The sequence below is a fragment of the Ambystoma mexicanum genome, chromosome 4p (assembly GCF_040938575.1).
Source record: "Ambystoma mexicanum isolate Mex_15411 chromosome 4p, UKY_AmexF1_1, whole genome shotgun sequence".
Taxonomy (NCBI): domain Eukaryota; kingdom Metazoa; phylum Chordata; class Amphibia; order Caudata; family Ambystomatidae; genus Ambystoma; species Ambystoma mexicanum.
In genome coordinates, this window is record NC_090927.1 from 973,360,441 (window position 1) to 973,378,953 (window position 18,513).

Consider the following 18,513-nt stretch of genomic DNA (forward strand, 5'->3'; position numbering starts at 1 on the left):
TCTGAATCATCCCTGTCCTACGTGAACTTCATTGGCTTCCTCTCCAGGCTAGAATACTGTTCAAGACTGCATGTATCATCTACAAAGCAGTCATGAATAACACACCAGCATACCTGGCAGCTAAGCTCCAGATATCTGGTGGCACACACTCCTCGTGCAGCAAAATCGACCAACTGCCTTGAATCACAACTCATCTGCAAATGGAAAAGCAAACAATGCTTCTCTTGTCATGCACCCACCCTCTGGAACTCAATCCCCGGGGTCGGCTCTGAATGCCCCCACATTTCCACAATCCGCAAATCTCTCAAAACATGACTTTTTCAACAGCACCTGACCAAAGACTAATTCCAATGGACGCACATAATGACGCTACCTTTGAAAGATGCCAGCCCAAATACTTGCTATACACACTCTGCTGCTCTCGAGCTAGGTTCACGATTTAAACAATAAAATTAAAAGATTAAATAAAAATTGACTTGGTTCAGTTTTCGAAAGGCACTTGTCGAATCCCAAAGCAATGTCCGATGTTCAATTTTGGTCTTATACTTTATTTTATTTACTGAACATTTATAAGGCACATTACACAGCAAAAAGGTGTTTCCAGGCACCACAAGACAAAAGGGAAGGCGAACAGGGGAGATAAACAAAAATAACGGTCCTAGTAGGCCTTGTGACATTCGGATCATGCAAGTGCAGTAACAGGAAGTGCAGGGGGTGGGAGGGGAGTTGTGGGTGGCAGGGGGTAAGTGAAAGGTCTGGGGAGGGGGCATTGAGGCAGGTGGGGTAGGGGACTAAGGAAAAGGCCCAGCGGCTAGGCAAGTACTGGGGGTGGGCCCGGGGGGGACAAGTGCCAGTGGATGCCGGGTGTGGACTGTAAGGAACTAATGGTGGCAACAGTAAAGATAGACACAAGTGATCACAGTTTAAGGGTATTTATTAAACTGCATAATGGGTGAGATAAACGCCTCATCTAAAACTAAATCTAAGATGGGAACAAGCTACGACCATCAAATAAGAATAACACTGTCCAAGTGGAGTCTAGTCAAATCAAAATAGGCCTATACCAAAAAATAAAAACTATTGCCAATCCTTACTGCTATGCTACAAAAATAGTGTGCAATAATGTTCACATGAAAAGAAAGAAGTGTTCACGAAATGATAAGTCAGGATGGTGTTGATGGGGTCTCCCTTCCCCACGTTTTTAGCATGGGACAAGGCGGGTCTCCTGAGCACAGCACACTCCTGGGCCTCTCCAGCACAAGATTACAGTTCCTTTCAACGATACCAGGACCTTCTGGGGCAAGTCTCTTTTCTGCAAAGTCTCTTGCCTTAGAAGGCCTGCTGGACCATAAACAAACAAACAAAAGTTCCTTCGGTAATCTTTCACGTTAGACGATTGTTCTTCGCCCCTTGGATACCCCTCAGCCGGGCTCTGATCCTTCTTGCAACGTGGGCCTCCCTCAGTCGGGTTCACTATGGCCTTTCATTCACAATATCAGCAACTTGTAACATTCAATCTAAAAAAAAAAGAAACCCGGAACATTCAACATCTGGAGAAAGGACCAGATGGACCCCTACCAGACAGTCTTCTGACACAGGTGAGGAGAGCAAGACCAGTGATTTAGGGGAAACAGTGTACAGTTGTGACAGATTGCAACGTCCAAGTACACCCATGGCTACAGCCGAGCAGGTACAAGAGTTCTTGGCAGCTGTAAAGACTCTCTCGATTGAGATGCAGACCCTTAACACTGAGAACACGGTGCTATGGCAGTAGGTCACTGCCCATGAACGTCCTCCGGCAGAATTGCCCCCGATGAGTTTACCTTCTGGAAAGTACGATGGAACTCCTAAGAAACGAAAAGAATTTCACGCCTGTAGTATCCATTTCATCTTTAGAGCCACTACCTACACCTCGGAGCATGCCCGGGTAAGGTTTTATCATCGCTAACCTGACAGGTAATACCCTAGCCTGGGCCACACCACTGGTGACCGGCTCAAGTCCGCTACTAGACGATTATGGGGGTTTTATTGCCCAACAGAAACAGGCTTTTGAACGGCCAGAGATATCTTATTCGGCTTCCGAGGACCTGTTTGACATTAGGCAGGGATCATCAGAACTATTGACCTATATAACCTCCTTCAAAAAGCTGGCAGCATAAGCAGGATGGCCAGAACAGGCACAGTACACCATTTTTCGGCAAGGACTTAGAAGAAATCAAAGACGAATTAGCAAGATCTCCCAGACCTGCTACCCTTTCTGAGCTGTTCTCTTCTGCCTTACAAATTGAACACAGGATTCAGGAACGTCGTTCAGAGAGATAGCGTTATCGCATGACTTTCCCCGTTCCTGGACTCCCTCCTCTGTCACCGACTGCTCTGTCTAGGGAAGAACCCATGCAAATAGGCCTAGCTCGTGCTCCACTCACCTCTGAAGAATGAAAATGACACCGGGACCTAGGTTTATGTGCCTATTGTGGCTCGGACAAACACTGGTCAGAAATACCTTCCAGACAGTCGGGAAACGCAAGACCTCGGTCCTAGGAGGGACGAGATACTAGTCCCTAGGTTACCCTGTCAGTCAACTTTTTGCCTGCACCAGAGGATGCCAGACTCATGGTGATCCTGGCACAGGTACAAGCAGGGAACCGCAAGATCGATGCCTTGGCTCTTTTGGACTTTGGAGCCGCAGGTTCCTTTGTGGATACGTACTTGGTGGATAAGGTGGGTCTCTGTCACATACCAAGGTCCGAAGGGCAAAAGGTGGAAGGGGTAGATGGCACCCCCCTTAGCTCAGGACCCATCACTCATACCACCGAAGAGCTACAAATCACCATCATGCAGCACACAGAACAGCTTATCTTTGATATCATCCGAGCTGCACACTTGCCCATAATATTGGGCATAACATGGTTGAGGAAACACAACCCTTGCATCGATTGGAAGCAGAATCAGATGGACTTTAACTCTTTACAAGACAAGGCTTTGGGAGTAAATCATATTTCCCACGGAACTGGCCTCCTAAAGTCAAGTATTCGTTGAACAGATCCCTCAAGAACTGCCTCCCCACCGACCTGAAGACTGCGCGATAGAACTGGGGCCTGATGCACTAGTTCCTTTCGGGCGGAGTTCTCCTTGTCGGTCACCGAAAAGCAAGCCCCCAAAACATATCTGGACGCTAACCTTGCCAACGGTCTTATAAGATCTTCCAGGTCCCCTGCAGTTGCACCATGATTCTTCATACCCAAGAGAGACACTTCGGAACGCCGGCCCTGCATTGACTATAGAGGCCTTAACAAGGTGACGTTCCGAGATCGATATCCCATGCCCTTAATAACAGACATCATCGAAGCAGTGCAAGAGGCAAAATTCTTTTCTAAGCTAGATCTACGCAGCGCTCATCTCCAGCGTGTCCATACAGGTGATGAATGGAAGACCGCGTATTGGACTCCATTTGGGTTGTTCGGTTATAGGGTCATGCCATTTGGGCTGGTTAACGCCCCAGCGATATTCCAACGATTTATGGACCGTGTTTTTTCAGACATGCTTTACCTGACTGTCATCGTATACCTAGATAAAATATTGATTTTTTTCGTCTTCACTTCAGGAACACAAGGAACATCTGAAAATGGTTATGCAGCGACTCCAAGACAAAAATGTTACTAGCCAAACCCGAAAAATGTCTTTACTGTGCGTCTTCAGTGCCCTACCTCGGATATATCCTCTCTCAAGGAGGGGTGCAAATGGACAGAAAGAAGTTTGTGGCCATTCTAGACTGGCCAGCACCCACCTCAGTAAAAGAGGTACAACGCTTCTTAGGTTTGGCACATTTTTATTGCTGTTTCATTCCTCAATTCTCCGAAGTGGTGTTGCCCATTACCTTCCTCCTGAAGAAGACATCCCATCCCTTCTCTTGGTCCCGCCAATCTCAGGACGGCTTCAATAGGCTTAAGGAGCTGTTTTGCTCAGCCCCAGTGCTAAAACAGCCGGATCAGTCTAAACCACTCATTCTGGAAACCAAAGTTTCGGCCTCGGCAGTAGGCGCAGTGTTGCTTCAACAGCATCTTGATCTGGAATATCCGGTGGCATATCTCTCTAAGACACTCAGCCCAAGTCAATACAACTATTCTGTGATTGAGAAAGAACTCCTCGCCATGAAGGTGGCCTGCGAGGAGCGTTGATACCTGCTTCAAGGTGGTCGGTTTCCTTTCCTCATCCACACAGACCACTGCAATCTTAGGGTACTCCAGACAATGGACTGTGTGAACTCACGACAAGCCAGAAGGGCGCATTTTTCTGCGCAATATGACTTTCAGATAACCTACCTACCAGGGATCCTCAATACTGTGGCTGATGCCCTCTCACGCAAACACTCTAAAGAAAAACAATTGATACAACCAGAAAGGATCATACCCTAGGATAGTATTGTGGCTGAAGTCTCCTCACTTATGCAAGATGTCCGAGAGGCAACCATTTGCATGAGACTTTCATTGGCACGTAGCGTACACTCCAATTTTAGAGCAAGGAAGGGCCTACTGTTCTCAGAACACAGACTATTCATACCCAGCGAGGACATACACAGAAAGATCTTGCAATGGTGTCACGATAACAAGACGGTGGGTCACAGAAGCTGCGCAGGTACCCTTGACTTGATACAACGCTCTTTTTTTTGGCCACAAATGAAGCAAGAGATGCAAACATATATCAGGTCTTGTCCTGTATGTGCTACCAGGAAGTCAAACACGTCTAAACAGTTGGGTGTACTACCACAGGAACCAATACCCACACGTCCATGGGGTGTTATTTACACGGATTTCATGGTAGACTTACCCATCCCAAAGTCTTGTTCATGCATCATGGTGACGGTGGACTTGTTCATAAAAATGGCGCATTTCCCGCCATTACCCAAACTACCGACAGCGTGTGAGATGTCAGGGTGCTTCTGCGGGACATATTGCCGCCTGCACGGTTTACCTGATAAGATCATAACAGACTGTGGTAGTCAATACATGTCCCGGTTCTGGAAGGCGTTATGTGACAAATTGGGGATCGAACATGCACTCTCCTTGGGTTTCCATCCCCAAACAAACAGGCAGACCGAACGACTAAACAACACTCTAGAACAGTACATCTGGTATTATACAAACCAACAACAAGACAATTGGGCTGACCTTCTCATCACCGCAGAGTTTGCCTATAATAACTCATGTCATTCTGCTATAGGGCTCTCTCCCTTCTTTTGTTCCTACAGGTTTCACCCAAGGAGTATCCTACTCCCTGATGTCCAGACGACCAACTTGCCAGTGTTCGACGCCCTGCTGGCTAACGTTTCGGAAGCCCACAAACAGGCATTCAAACAACTGGAAACCACCCATCAAACCTATAAGGTGCAAGCCGATCATCATCGGCAGAAGAACCCAGGATGGTCAAGAGGTGACATGGTATGGCTTTCAACCAAATTCCTACCATCTTGGGTCCGGCCATCCAAATTATCTCCCCGATACATCGGACCATTCCAGATTCCGAAGGTAGTAAATCCTGTGACCCAGTAGTCAAAGTGACAAAGAAAAATTCCAAAAGACCTCATTAAATCTCATGGGAAACCAACCTCACAGAACTGAAATCTTTAAAGACAAGAATCCAAATAAATTTGAATAAAAATCCACAGTTTACCTCCTGATGAGCCACTGCATTGATAAGTGGTGAAACACGTGTAGAGGATAACATTTGCAAAAATATAATAAAATTCTTGATTTGGAGCGCCAGCCAACCAGTGTTTTGGAATTTTTCTTTGTTACTTTGTTTCAAGCTCTCTTCAGCCCTGGGAATTACCAAACACAAGGCAGCACCAACCTAGAGACAAAGGGCCTCATTACATGGTAGGCGGTAAGGGTTTACCGGTACCGGTATTTTACCGGTAAACCCTTACCGCCTTACTACGAGGTCCCTTTGCGGGTTGGTACATTAACGCCTTCTTTTAGCAGGCGTTAAAAAACGAACCCGCAAAGGACCGGGGTACTAATTACGGTAACGCAATTTGCGGTACCGTAATTAGCGCCTTCCCCATTCCCATTATGCCCTATGGGGCAAAAATGGGAATGGGGAAGGGCAATGGAGGAAGGAGGAATTACTGCCTTCCCAACCTTGGAATAGGGCGGTAATTCCCCTTTCCTCCAAGGCGGTACCGGTAAATTACCGGCATGAACCATGGCGCAAATAGCACCATGGTTTACCGCCTACCGTGTAATGAGGCCCAAAATCTTTACAAACCTTTCAAATCTCCTATTACTCGCCTGGTCCACTCCGATGTAAGGCTTTTCCAGTGGTCAAAGTGTACAAAAAAAAGTAGTGCAACTATGTTCCCTACCAGCCTGCACAGCTCCCCACAAACCCCATCGCCACCCCCCTCCCACGCACAATCCAAACACCAAAACACATGCTCCTGCTGTTTAGGGGAACACGCAGTGCACTGAAAGTGAAAGTTTCAACTTCTTCCTATATTTTCTTTTGTTAAACAAAACCATTCCGGAACAGTTTCTTTTAAAAATAAAAGTATAGGAACAGTAAAACTTAATTAAAAGAAGTAGAGGAGCACCGCTCCCGACTGCTCCCGCCCACTTTCACCACTGCTTTGGCCTATTGGCTTCAATTACCAATTAGCCTTAAACGGATTCATCCAGTGTTTCACACCTCTCTGTTCAAACCCGTCATAACAGACCCCAATAACATGAAGATACCCAAGACAAATATCTCAATACCCAATCAGCCTGAAGAATACGAAGTCTCACAAATCTGCGACTCCTATTATCGCAGATGCAGACTGGAATACCTTGTAAGCTGCAAAGGATATCCCTGCTCAGAAGTCTCATGGAAAACCTGTATCTCATATACAAGCATCGTGACTCATCCATAGATTCCACAGGAACCACCGGGGGAAACTGGGTTCTCCCAGAAGTAGAAGGGGGGCATACTGCCATGCACGTGGGTGCATGGAAACTGTGGGGAAGGTGGAAGGCGGGACGCCACCATTGAATGTTCCATCACGCTACCTTCACGCTACTCGCAATCATGGCGAGCGGTCTAGTGTTTTTCTTTCTTTGATTCAGAGCCATCGGAAACATAAGCTCTTCCTTCCGGCGGCTCTGGTGCGTTGCAACTGCAGTGTTTCCTTCTGCTGTTAACTCAACGCTGAGCGTGATAACTCTTTCAAGTGTTTCCATTTAGTTTGCTAACGCAAACCTCCTCTCTTCCCGGTACTGCCTACTCGGTACTTAGCTATCCCTTTCCTCACTCTTCTTCGCTTTCCTGTCTTCCGTTAGGTTTTTTTTCTTTCACTTCTTGGCGATTTTCCTTCTCTGCCAGCTCTCTTGCCGTGCCCTCTTTCACAGAGTTTCTTCCTGCTGCTTTTTGCAGCTTTGCCTCCAGCTACTTCCTTCCTCGCCTCCTGATTATTATTATTCCATACCTGTTCGGATACTCCAGAGTGGCCCTTCGGTTCTTTCACAAAGTCTTCATTGGAACTCTGGAAGTTGCTGTCTCTAATACCTGCACTTTATTTCACTGGGTTTTTTGTGCCTTTGGCTTTTTCCCCTTCCGGCTGTCCCAGAAAGAGGTATCGAGGCACAGTTCTTCTGACAGTGACGGCGTCTTCTTTCTGGGGCAGGCCACCTCCATCTAAAAAAATAAAACCTGGAACATTCAACATCTGGAGAAAGGACCGTAAGGACGCCTACCAGACAGTCTTCTGACACAGATGAGGAGAGCGAGACCAGTGATTCAGGTGAAACAGAGTACAGTTGTGACAGTGCTTGTCTCCATTGGCGGTCCAGGGTCTCTCGAACTGGCCGCATGCGAAGCCTGCAATTTGGTATGAGAAATATACATGAGGACATCATGCCCAGGAGAGATTTGAAAGAGCGTACCGTGGCTGTCACGTTGTCGTGGATACATGAGGTCAGATGGATTATTGCTGATACTCTGCCTGTTGATTGTCTTACCCTGGGTATGCTGGTGTTGAGTTCTGCTCCCAGAAAAAGCCCTTTCTTGCTGGGTACTGGATAGGATTACACTTTGTTTATCGAGAAGCCTAACCCCTTCAGGAGGTTTATCGCTTTTGCAACTGCCACGCTTGCGAGCTTGAATGAGGCTGCTCTTATTAACCAGTCGTCCAAGTATGGGAAGACCTCCGTTCCTGTTCTTCTGTGTTTTGCTGCTACCGGTGCAAGACACTTGGTAAAAACTCTTGGTGCTGACTTCAGTCCGAATGGAAGAACGCAGAATTGAAAATGTGACCCCCCTATTGCGAACCTGAGGAACTGTCTGTGGGCAGGGTGAATGGGAATGTGAAAGTAGGCGTCACCAAGTCCAGAGTGGCTAGGAAGTCATGTTGCTTTAACCATGGGAGGACGTTCTGTAGGGATGTCATCTTGAATTTGATGCACTTGATGAATTTGTTGAGTGCTCTCAAATTCAGTATCGGTCTCCACTGACCATTCTTTTTCACAAGGAAAAACCAGGTGTAGAAGCCTCTTCCCATCTGAAGGTCTGGGACCGGTTCTATAGCTGCTTTTTAAAAGCAGCCTGCGAATTTCAAAATGACATGTTTTAAAAGATGCACCTTGCGTGAGATGGGAGCAAGAGATGGAGGATGATCCAGAAAATCGATAGTGTGACCCTCGCAAATCAGTTGCAATGCCCACCTGTCCGACCCTATCCTTTGCCAGCGCTGGTAATTGCAGCTTACTCTTCTCCCACCGGGGTGTGCTGTGGGAGGGGAAGATAGGAGTTGTCAATTCTGTTTGCCTCTGGTTTTGGCTTGGTTAGAGCCATGTCTCCCCCTTTGGGTGTACCTACTCGTTGACTGATGGTACCTGTTGTCCTGAAAGGTATTGCCCTGTGTCTTCTGACTGTAGGAAGGGTGATTGAAGCCTCTGTATTTGGATGATGCACCTCGAAAGGGTTGATAGTATCGGCGCTCCTTGTCCTTGTCTTTAAGAGAACTGATGGCTCGGGCCGTATCAGCATCTGTCTTTATTCCTTTGAGAAGGACGTCAATCCTTTTTCCAAAGAGGTCATGTCCATTAAAAGGCATATCCAATATTTGAGCTTGGAACTCTGGTCTAGAGTTTGTTGCTTTCATCCAGGCTTTCCTTCTCAGGACAGTGCCATGGGCCATTTCCCGAGAGCCCAATTCTGCCAGGTCCACTGCTGCGTCAATCATATGATCGAAAGTAGCTTCACCGTCCGATATGATTGTTCTAGCTTCTTCCTGAAGTTCTGCTGGTAAGTGTTTGGCCAATTTAGACATGCGAAGCAATAGCTCACGGTCCAGCCGTGCTGTCATGGCCAGAGCGTTGCCCGCCCTGATGGTAAGAGAAGCTGACAAAGACACCTTCCTGCCCATAGTCTCCAAATTTCGCCCTTCCTTGCCAGGTGGGGCTGATAAGGGCGATGATGGATTAGCCAATTCTTTCCTGGCTGCCACCGTGATAACAGAATCTGGCTTAGTGTGCCCTCTTAGGCATAGTGGTGCCGTGTCCGGTGCTTTATACTTCTTCTCTGGTCTTGAGACGAGTGCAGGTGTGGACAGGGGTGTAGTCAATATCTTGGTTCCTGAGTCCCATATGGTATCCAAAAGAGGAATCGTAGTGATTGTTCTCCTACGCTGATCTCTATGCTCATATAGAACCAACTTCTTTTCTTCTGATGTGACGTGTAATTTGAAAAGGTCTGCTGCCTTGCCGATAATCATATGAAACAATACCAAATCGTCGGGTGGTGAACTATCTCCTGAAGAGTCCTTCTTCCTAGGTTTCTTTACGATGTAATTGTCCCATTCACTCTGCGTGTCTGGTTCATGTGTAATTTTCCCTTCTTCAGGGTCTGAAAAATCTCTGAATGGGTCCTCCTGCCAGTCTGAGAACGACGTTGTTGATGGCACTACCGTAGGTTCCCTTGTAGGTGGCCTTGCTCTAGGCAATGATCTCGGAGGAGAGACTGTTGGTCTAAGTTCACCTTAGTTGTGAAGTGAAGCGCTGGGCCGAAGTTCCGTTAATTAGGGGTTAAAGAAAAGAATCCAGAAATGCGTTTGTGCATTGGGTGTGCAAGTTGGAGGAAGGCCGAGCTCGCTGTGCCCGAGATTTTGACTGCGCAGTCCCATAAGGCTAAGTGTGTGTTGCAGCCAAAGCTCCAGAGGACGGATGTCAGTAGGAAGCAGTACGAAGCAGGGGTACTTGTCAGCAGAAGTTGCGCAGTCTTCAAATGTAGGGCACGGCACAGAATAGAATATAAGAAGCATTTTGGATGTTCTTGGAGAGCATGGTGAAAATAAGTCTTGTTCAGTAGAAGACTGTAATAGTGCGCCGTGTTAAAGCTGTGAGATAACCTGAAAGCTGAAATTAGTTTAGCAGTTTATGAACACACAGAAATAAGTAGACACACAGCAAGTTCTTAACACCAGTGGAGGAGTCCAAATGTAAAAAGTTTAAAATAAAAGTTATCAAAACCATATGAGAAACAAAAGAATATTGGAATCACACTTTCTACATCATCTGTGAAGGAGTTACATAAGAATTATTTCTGGATAGGAGAGACGGAAGTTTTAAAAATATTTATCAGTAAAAAGGCATCTTTGGACCGCATCCATGTACTAAAGTCATTCTTTTAAAAAAAATAACTTTCATGAGAAGACATCGTTCTGGAATACAATACCAACAGAAACAAGTAGTGCTTTGATCCACACACAGATCTTTGAGAATACCTCCCAGCATTGGGCAGAGGTAGACAGGTAACTAAGGGAAGGTGGTAATGAATATTTAAAGTAAAGTAGATTGGAAGAGTAATGCAACTTTAGATATATTCATTTTGCAGGTTCCGCAGGCAGAAATGATCAACGGGGACCTGTTCTTTTTTATTTTATCCACTTCCCCTTCCCCCCCCCTCCCGGCCTTGTCATCACAGCAGTTGTAATCTAAAGATTGTTGGGAGGACAGACTAAGGGGTCTGGTGGGCTCATCGTCTGCTGCTGCAGGATTCTGATAGGTGGTACCTGAAAGCTGGGAAGGTTGGTTAGAAAGGAAGGAAGTCAACCAATCCAATGCCAGGTCCGTTATACCAAGGGTATCATGGAGCCGCTTTATGAGGGTGGCATGATTGACTGTGTCAAAGGCAGAGGACAAATAAAGGAGGATGAGAGCAGAAGCAGAGTTGGATTCAAGGTTTGAGAGCAGGTCGTCACAGTGTTCAGGAGATTAGTTTCAATGCCTCTGGATGCTCTAAAGCCAGACTGGTGGTCATGGAGACAGCCAACAGATTCAGTGTGGTGGGCCAGTTGTTAGATAACCAACTTCTGCACGAGTTTGCCCAGTAAGGGAATAGTGGAGATAGAGCGGTCATTTGCTGGGCAGGAGGGGTCTGCAGATGCCTTTTTAGGAGAGGGTGCACAAGGGAATGTTTGTGCGAAGGAGCCAATGGCAAAGGAGTGGTTACAGGAATCAGCCAAGGCAGGAGCGAGAGAGGAGATGTTGTCCTTGATAGTTCTAAATGAGCAGGGGGGCACCTGTTTGGAGGAGAGCTGCATAGAGCAGACAGCTTTAGAGACCTCATCCGATGCTATAGGTGAGGAGGAGAGTATAGGGGAGGGGGACAGGGGACCAAGGGAGGCCTGAGAGCAAAAGGGAGAGTGGGGAGGGAGGTAGTGGAGAGTGAGGACAGGATGTGCTGGGTTTGGTTTGTGAAATGGGAGTCCAGTGCAGTACAGAGGGCATGGGATGGAAGAGGAGAAGTGGAAACTGCGGTAGGATTAGCGAGTTCCTTACAGATCTTGAACAATTTAGTCATGTTGTTGGTCGACCCAGAGATGCTAGCTTGAACGTGGGCCCTCTTCTTGGAGCGGATGGAGAGACAGTATTGGCCTTTGAAGTAGGCGACAGGCCAGTTTGTCAGTGGATATGTTTGAGGCCTGCCACTTACGTTTCGGCCACCCTGCACTTGCGTTTCAGGAAGGCTAGGTCAGAATCATACCAACTGTTGCACTTGGAGGCACGCTTCATAAGGACACTCATGACGGGCAAGGGTGTCCAGGGCATTTGACAGGTGAAGGTTAGCAAGGGCTGAGTCAGTGGGAGAGTCAATGGCAGGGGTAGGAGGAGGGATGAAAGCGGCGACAAAAGCAGCGACACTCGAGAGTAAGGGAGTGGGTAGGAGAGACGCCCAACCTGCAGACGAGGCATTCGAAAGAAGAGTAGGGTTGCGTGGGTACGACACTAACAGGGACCCGTTCAGGGAAAGTCAGTGCCACTCTGCCTCCAGACTGGTTGGGCCTGGTCTCGGAGAGGATCTTGTAGCCCTCAGGAAGAAGAGTGTCAAGAGTAATGACAGAGCTGGCATTGAACCACGTCTCAGTGAGGACAAGAACGTCAAAGTCAAAGTCTTCAGGAAGGAAACAGATATCAGAAGAGTGTTTAATGGTAGAACGAGCATTTACAGAAGCTAAGTGAAGCTGGTTGCACTCTTTGAAAGTTTTCCAAGGAGGGGTGCAGGGATGAGGTGCAACCATCAGTGGAGGCAAAAGAGTCAGGTGGGTGGCAGAAAGAGGAATGGCAGGAAAAGGAAGGAAGTTGATGAGATACGGAAGATGTTGGTGAAGAAGGAGGAGCTTAGGCTGAGAGCCCTGACCCATGACAGTCCTGTTGAGATAGATATTAATGATACCCTTCCCATTTGGTTCCACCATTAATGGGGGAAGAAGAAAAAGAGGAGAGGATTGAGATCAGGTACCAGGTGGCCTAGCAGCAGACAGGTGCGTGCAGATGAGTCAAATGTGCAATAAATCAATTATTCAGGACTGAAAGGCCTAGGTTACAGCAAGCAGCAGAAAGCGCCACACAAGGAAGCGAGATAAGAGAACAGAGGGAAAAAGAAACAAGATACAGATACAATTAAAAGCAAACACAGATGTGACTCTCCAACGAGCGAGAAGGCAAATATGAAAGGCACATCCAATAGTTTAAAAACACATTTTTTTAAAATAACTTTTGACTTTCAATAGAGGGAAAAAGTCTAGCTATAAACGTAGCAGCCATTACATATAACACATAGATTAGATGTTCAAAATTAAGGGTAAAAGGCCTAACTTTTAAGAACAGCCAGTAGTTTCAAAACACGTAGATTTGACTTTCAAAAGGAGGTAACCCAGGATACAATTCAAGTTAGAAAGTCTAGTAGTGTGATATGGAAGAAAATGGGGGCCTGGATCACATCAGGAAAAGCATCTCACTGAGCTCATTCGTTTCTTCCATTTCCTAGTGGAGACTAACACGCAGTTGAGTGGATATGTCATATTGTACCACTGGTACATCACATAATAAACTCCTTTTTTCAACCCTCAGTGCTCACCCTGCAGGCGCCAGGGGTGGCAGAGCCAGCTTTGGCCACCACTCACTAGGGATTTAATGGGCAGTAGAATAGTACATTAATGCTTCTCCCCACTGATTTAGGAGGTGTGTATGTCCTATGGCCACTCATAGGTCGAGAGGCCCACTGCCTTTGGGTCGAGTCTGCGGAGGGGTCTTAGGTGATGTGGGTTCACTGGTGTAAATGGGACAACACCCTGCCCAAAGTGAGAATGAATGTTCTTTGATGAACACTGGAGAACTAACCTTCACCCCAAGAGAAAATCAAACAGCTATTTTGAGCTATTGTGTTTAGTATTTATTTATTTATTTATATTGCACAGCCTGCCCGCAGGCATCAGGGCGCATGTTTGGAAAGGTTACAGTGAAAAGTTACAGAAGGCAGTTACATATTACATAATATATATACATAGAGCAAGGATATATACATACATTTACAAGGGTAGTCAGTAGCTTCAGTATATACAGAGGTAATTGCGGGGGCACAGCATGCAATAGATGTTACCAAAGGGTAGCCGAAGCTTCATCTTGCTCATGAAGCCATTGTTTTGCTCTGTTTTTGAAGGATTGAGGGGAGGGGACATTCCTGAGATAATTGGGTAGGGAATTCCAGAGCTTCGCTGCCAGGACTGGGAAGCTCGAGCCTCTAGCTTGAAGCTAGGAATGATGAGTGTGTGTGCTTGTGCAGATCTTAGAGGTCTGGAGGCTGTGTGTTGAGTGAAGCGTGCTGACAAGTAGGCCGGTGCTGCATTGTTCTGCGCTTTGTGGCTTAGAACAAGTGCTTTGAGAGCGATACGCTGTGAAATGGGAAGCCAACGTATGTTGCGTCTAGTGGATGAAATGTGTGCACGCCTGGGTATGTTGAGAGCAGCCCTGATGGCGTTATTCTGAGTTACCTGAAGTCTGTCAATGTTTCTTTGACTCGTTCCCAGGTAGAGGGCATTACAGTAGTCAATTTTGGATAGGATGAGGGTTCTAGCAAAGATCAGGCAGTTGTCCATAGTTAAGAAGGGACAGCAAGCAGTGATTAGTTTGCACGTGTATGCTGATGCTGAGGCTACTGAGTTGGTTTGTCTGGTGAGAGAGAGGGTGGAATCTAGGTAAATTGCAAGGGTTTTAGTGACATTAGTGACCTTGATGATGTTACCATCAATGTTGAAGGCATCATATTTGCTGTCAAGTTTTGAAAGTTTGGACTGAGAGCCTAGGATGAGTAACTCAGTTTTCTCATCGTTTAGGCAGAGACCGTGGTGGGCCATCCACGCCTGGATGGCGGTGTAGACTGCATTTAGAGCTTTGACGTCAGTTACATAATCACCAGTGATAGGGATGAGTATCTGGGTGTCATCCGCATAATTTGTGTAGGTGACACCCAGATGGTCAAGAATATCAAAGAGTGGTTTAGTAAAAACGTTATAGAGCTTGGGTGATACGCACATGCCTTGTGGGACTCCGCAGGGGACCTGCGCTGGATCAGGAGCGGAAAGAGGTGAGAAGACTCATGGATCTATTGGCAAGGAATGAGCTGATCCAGGAGGTAGCTGCCTCAGAGAAGTAGGCGGCCGTTTTGAGATGCTGGCAGAGAATGTGATGGTCCACCAGATCGAAGGCGGCGGATAGGTCTAAAAGGAGTAGGAGCGCTTGTTTGCCCTTGTCTTTCAGATCCTCAATTTGTGTTTTTAGATCTATTAGAGTGGTCTCTGTGCCGTGTCTCAGCCGGAAACCAGATTGCCTAAATCCGAATAGGTTGTTTTTATCAAGATAATCTTGAATTTGGAGATATGCGGCGCGGTCCAGGATTTTTAGGAGGTAAGGTACTGTGGTGATAGGCCTATAGTTGGTGGGGTTGCTAGGGTCTAAGTTAAGTTTTTTGATTAAGGGGATTACCCAAGCAGCCTTAAGGTTATTTGGTACTATGCCAGATTTAAAGGAGGAGTTGATGAAGGAAGTGATGAAGGCAGCAAGCTCGGGCGCAGCTTCCTTTACAATTGGTGCTGGGCTGGTGTCACCTTGACAATTGGATGGTTTTAACTTCTTGATGATATTTTCCGTTTCCCTAATGGTGAGGGTGAGAATCTAAAAGGTTTGAACGAATGATTAGGGGATGGGATGTTGGAAGGTTGGGTGCTACCTGCAGAGTCGAGGAGATGATTTTTTTTTGGTGTTGATTTTAGTTTGAAGTGTAGTGATTTTGTTTAGGAGTGCTTTTTGAATGTTAGCACACCATTCAGTGTCAGGAGTGCATGTGTCAAGTGGGGCAGCTGGTGACTAATTCCTTGAGAATTTTAAAGAGTTCCTTAGTATTGGATTGAGCTTGTATGATCGTGTTGTTATATACTTCTTTTTTGGCCGCTAGTATGGCTTCTTTGTTGGAGAGGGTGATGGAAAGGAGGTTAATTTTATTTGCTGGCGTAGGTGAGTTTCTCCAGAGAGACTCAGCTTTACATTTATCTTTACGAAGTTCTCGTAGGTGAGGGGAGAACCAGGAATTAAGGCGATTGCGTGTTTTTTCTTTGCGTTGTTTAAGTGGGGCAATGGAATCCAAGGCTTTTAACATGGCTCGATTGTAGGTGTCTACCAGGACGGTAGGGTCAGCACAAGTAGTGGAGACCGAGTTTAGTAGTGGGAGGATGAGAGGAAGTAGTTTCTCAGTTGTGATATACTTCTTGTTACGCGTGAGTGTAGGTGGCGCAGTACAAGGTTTATCCGCGGGTAGGCAACAGTTGGAGAATGTTATTTTGTGATGGTCAGACCATGCACATGGTAAAACTGAGATTAAGTTTAATGCGCAATTCATGTCTGAAACCCAGTCCAGTGTGCGTCCCTTGATATGGGTAGGTACATTGACATGCTGGGTAAGGCCAAAGTCGGATAGGACACTGGCTAGGTCACAGGCTTTAGTGTCATTTGAGGGCAGCTGAAGGTTGTTGGCGACTCTAAGGTTAAGAGAGCTCTTGAATATGAATGCTAATCCGCCCCCCTTAGTTTGATTGGTGTCCCTGTCGCACCTAATGATGGAGTAGCTATCGGGAATGGCGAGGGTAAAGCTGTTACTTGCCATTAGACCAAAAAAGGAAACATATTCTGCAGCCTTCACTCTCAGCAAATCTGCAAAATTGTCCAACCCATTATCCCAGTTTTGAAGATTATAACAAGACATTACAATGGCAGCATTAATCTGGCGCAGAGAAATGGCAGAGCTTTGGTTAGATGTTTTTCTCTGGATTTCACAGGCTTTTGTCTCAGTCCATGATAGAGTTTGGAGAGGGGCTGAACATTTCCCATTTCCCAATGCTGCTGTGAAGCAAGGGACGAAGCAGACAGGTTACCTGAAACCATGAGGGGTTCATCAAGTGTGATCCAGTATTTTATTTCCAATGATTTATAAATGAGAAACTGCATGTAGGTATTGCTACGTGAGGAGACATTTTTCTATTAAGGATGCATCCATGCCCAATAATGGGTTCCATTTAGTAGAGGGTATTTTTCAGACTACAAAGTGTTCAAAACATGTGTGGCTTTTGCAAACCATATTGTATAGTATACCTGGTGGAAAACTTCTGCCCTCTTTATGGCCTGACTTTGGCGAATCTGTGTCTGTATCCACCATCTGACGATAAGAAGTCCAATGGAGTAACATTACTTCAGATTATATAGATCCTTCCACTAAAAGACCTTTGTATAGCTATACAATATCAGGGCCTTGCATTCTTTGAAACCACTTGGGAAACCAAAGCTAAAAGTTATATTGTTAAATGCCGATGTGATTACCGTTGCAGTAAAAAGAAATAAAATCAATGAAAGGATGATTGCGTGTGAAAAAATTTAATATATGTTATTAGGATCTGTACTACACACTGCAGTCATTTGCATGGTGTACTGGCACTCTGGTGTTTCTGCAAGAGGACGGGTTGAGGTTTTGGTCAGCTGCAAGACTGCTATGCTTCGTGTTGATGGCGCAGATTGAAGGTACCCTTAGCTTTGTGTGCCGTAAAGCTTTTCAGTGTGATGTGCTGGTAACATTGAGGGGTTTGTGTAGAGTGGAACCTGGTGATGACAATGTGGGCATGCGTTGGCCAAGGGCTTGATGTGTCAGTTGGAAGAAGGTGTGTATATTTTTGTTTCGAGTATGGAGAGAGCGTCTTTAAAAGCAGTGTGTGGATGGCTAGTTTGAGTTTGTGTGTAGTGAGGAAGGTGGAGAAATTGAGGGCTCGTCTAGTCAGTAGGGCCATGGGGGGTAGCCAGTAGAGTGTCCTTATCAGTTGCAAGTATGATTCCAAAGTTGATTCAAGTTGTGTTGAGGTTCTTTATGCCTATTGATCGCAATGTTGGATGTGTTAATTAAGGAGAAAAGGGGGAGGAGTTCTATTTAGAACTTTGGTCTTGCCCGTTGCGGTCAGATTCTGTAAGTTGGTACCTTACTCCAAGTTGAACAGAGCAGTAGGGAGTCAAAAAGTGATTTCTTTTTTGGTGTGTCTGTTTCCTAGTCAGTGTTTCCTGCTGTCTTGGGTCATTTGGCAGCTGAAGGGTAGGGAACTGAAAGATAGGGTGCCAGAATGGTATTCACTTATTGGCATTGGTAACTTTCTCCAAATGTCTTGATTTGGTTTCTGTCACAAGAACAATACAGAGGGCCTCATCACGAGTTGGGCTGTATTCCCGGCTGTAATACCGCCGACTGTAATAGCCCTAGCACCGACCGGTCCGGCTGTATTACCGCCGGATCACGAGCTGGGTGTTAACGGTAAATCCCCATTCCCAACTGGGTCCATTGGATTCAATGGGCTATTTTCAGCGCTAATTATGCGGGCTAATACAGCAGGCGGTAATACAGCCAAAAACAGGGGATTTTCACCTCCAGAGAAAGGCTGGAGGTAAAACAGCCCATTTAGCGCCCAACTCGTGATAGGTCCAGCCCTTAAATGTGGCTGTAATACCGTTACCACCGCATTTAAGGGGTACAGCCCAACTTGCGATGAGGCCCAGAGCCAGAAAGGTGTTCATTATATAAGGGGTTTCTTTTGGTGTGTCTGTTTTCAAATTGGCTGACTGGCTTTCTCCTACTACACTAAGTGCATTTGGAGCCGAATGGTAGGGTGCCAGA

At 46.3% G+C, this 18,513-nt stretch overlaps 1 protein-coding gene across 2 annotated transcripts in view; it reads right to left on the reverse strand.

Annotated features, from left to right (window-relative positions):
• Positions 1-18,513, reverse strand: part of ARMC2 (armadillo repeat containing 2) — a 948,787-nt gene that overhangs the window by 530,017 nt on the left and 400,257 nt on the right. The window lies entirely within an intron of this gene.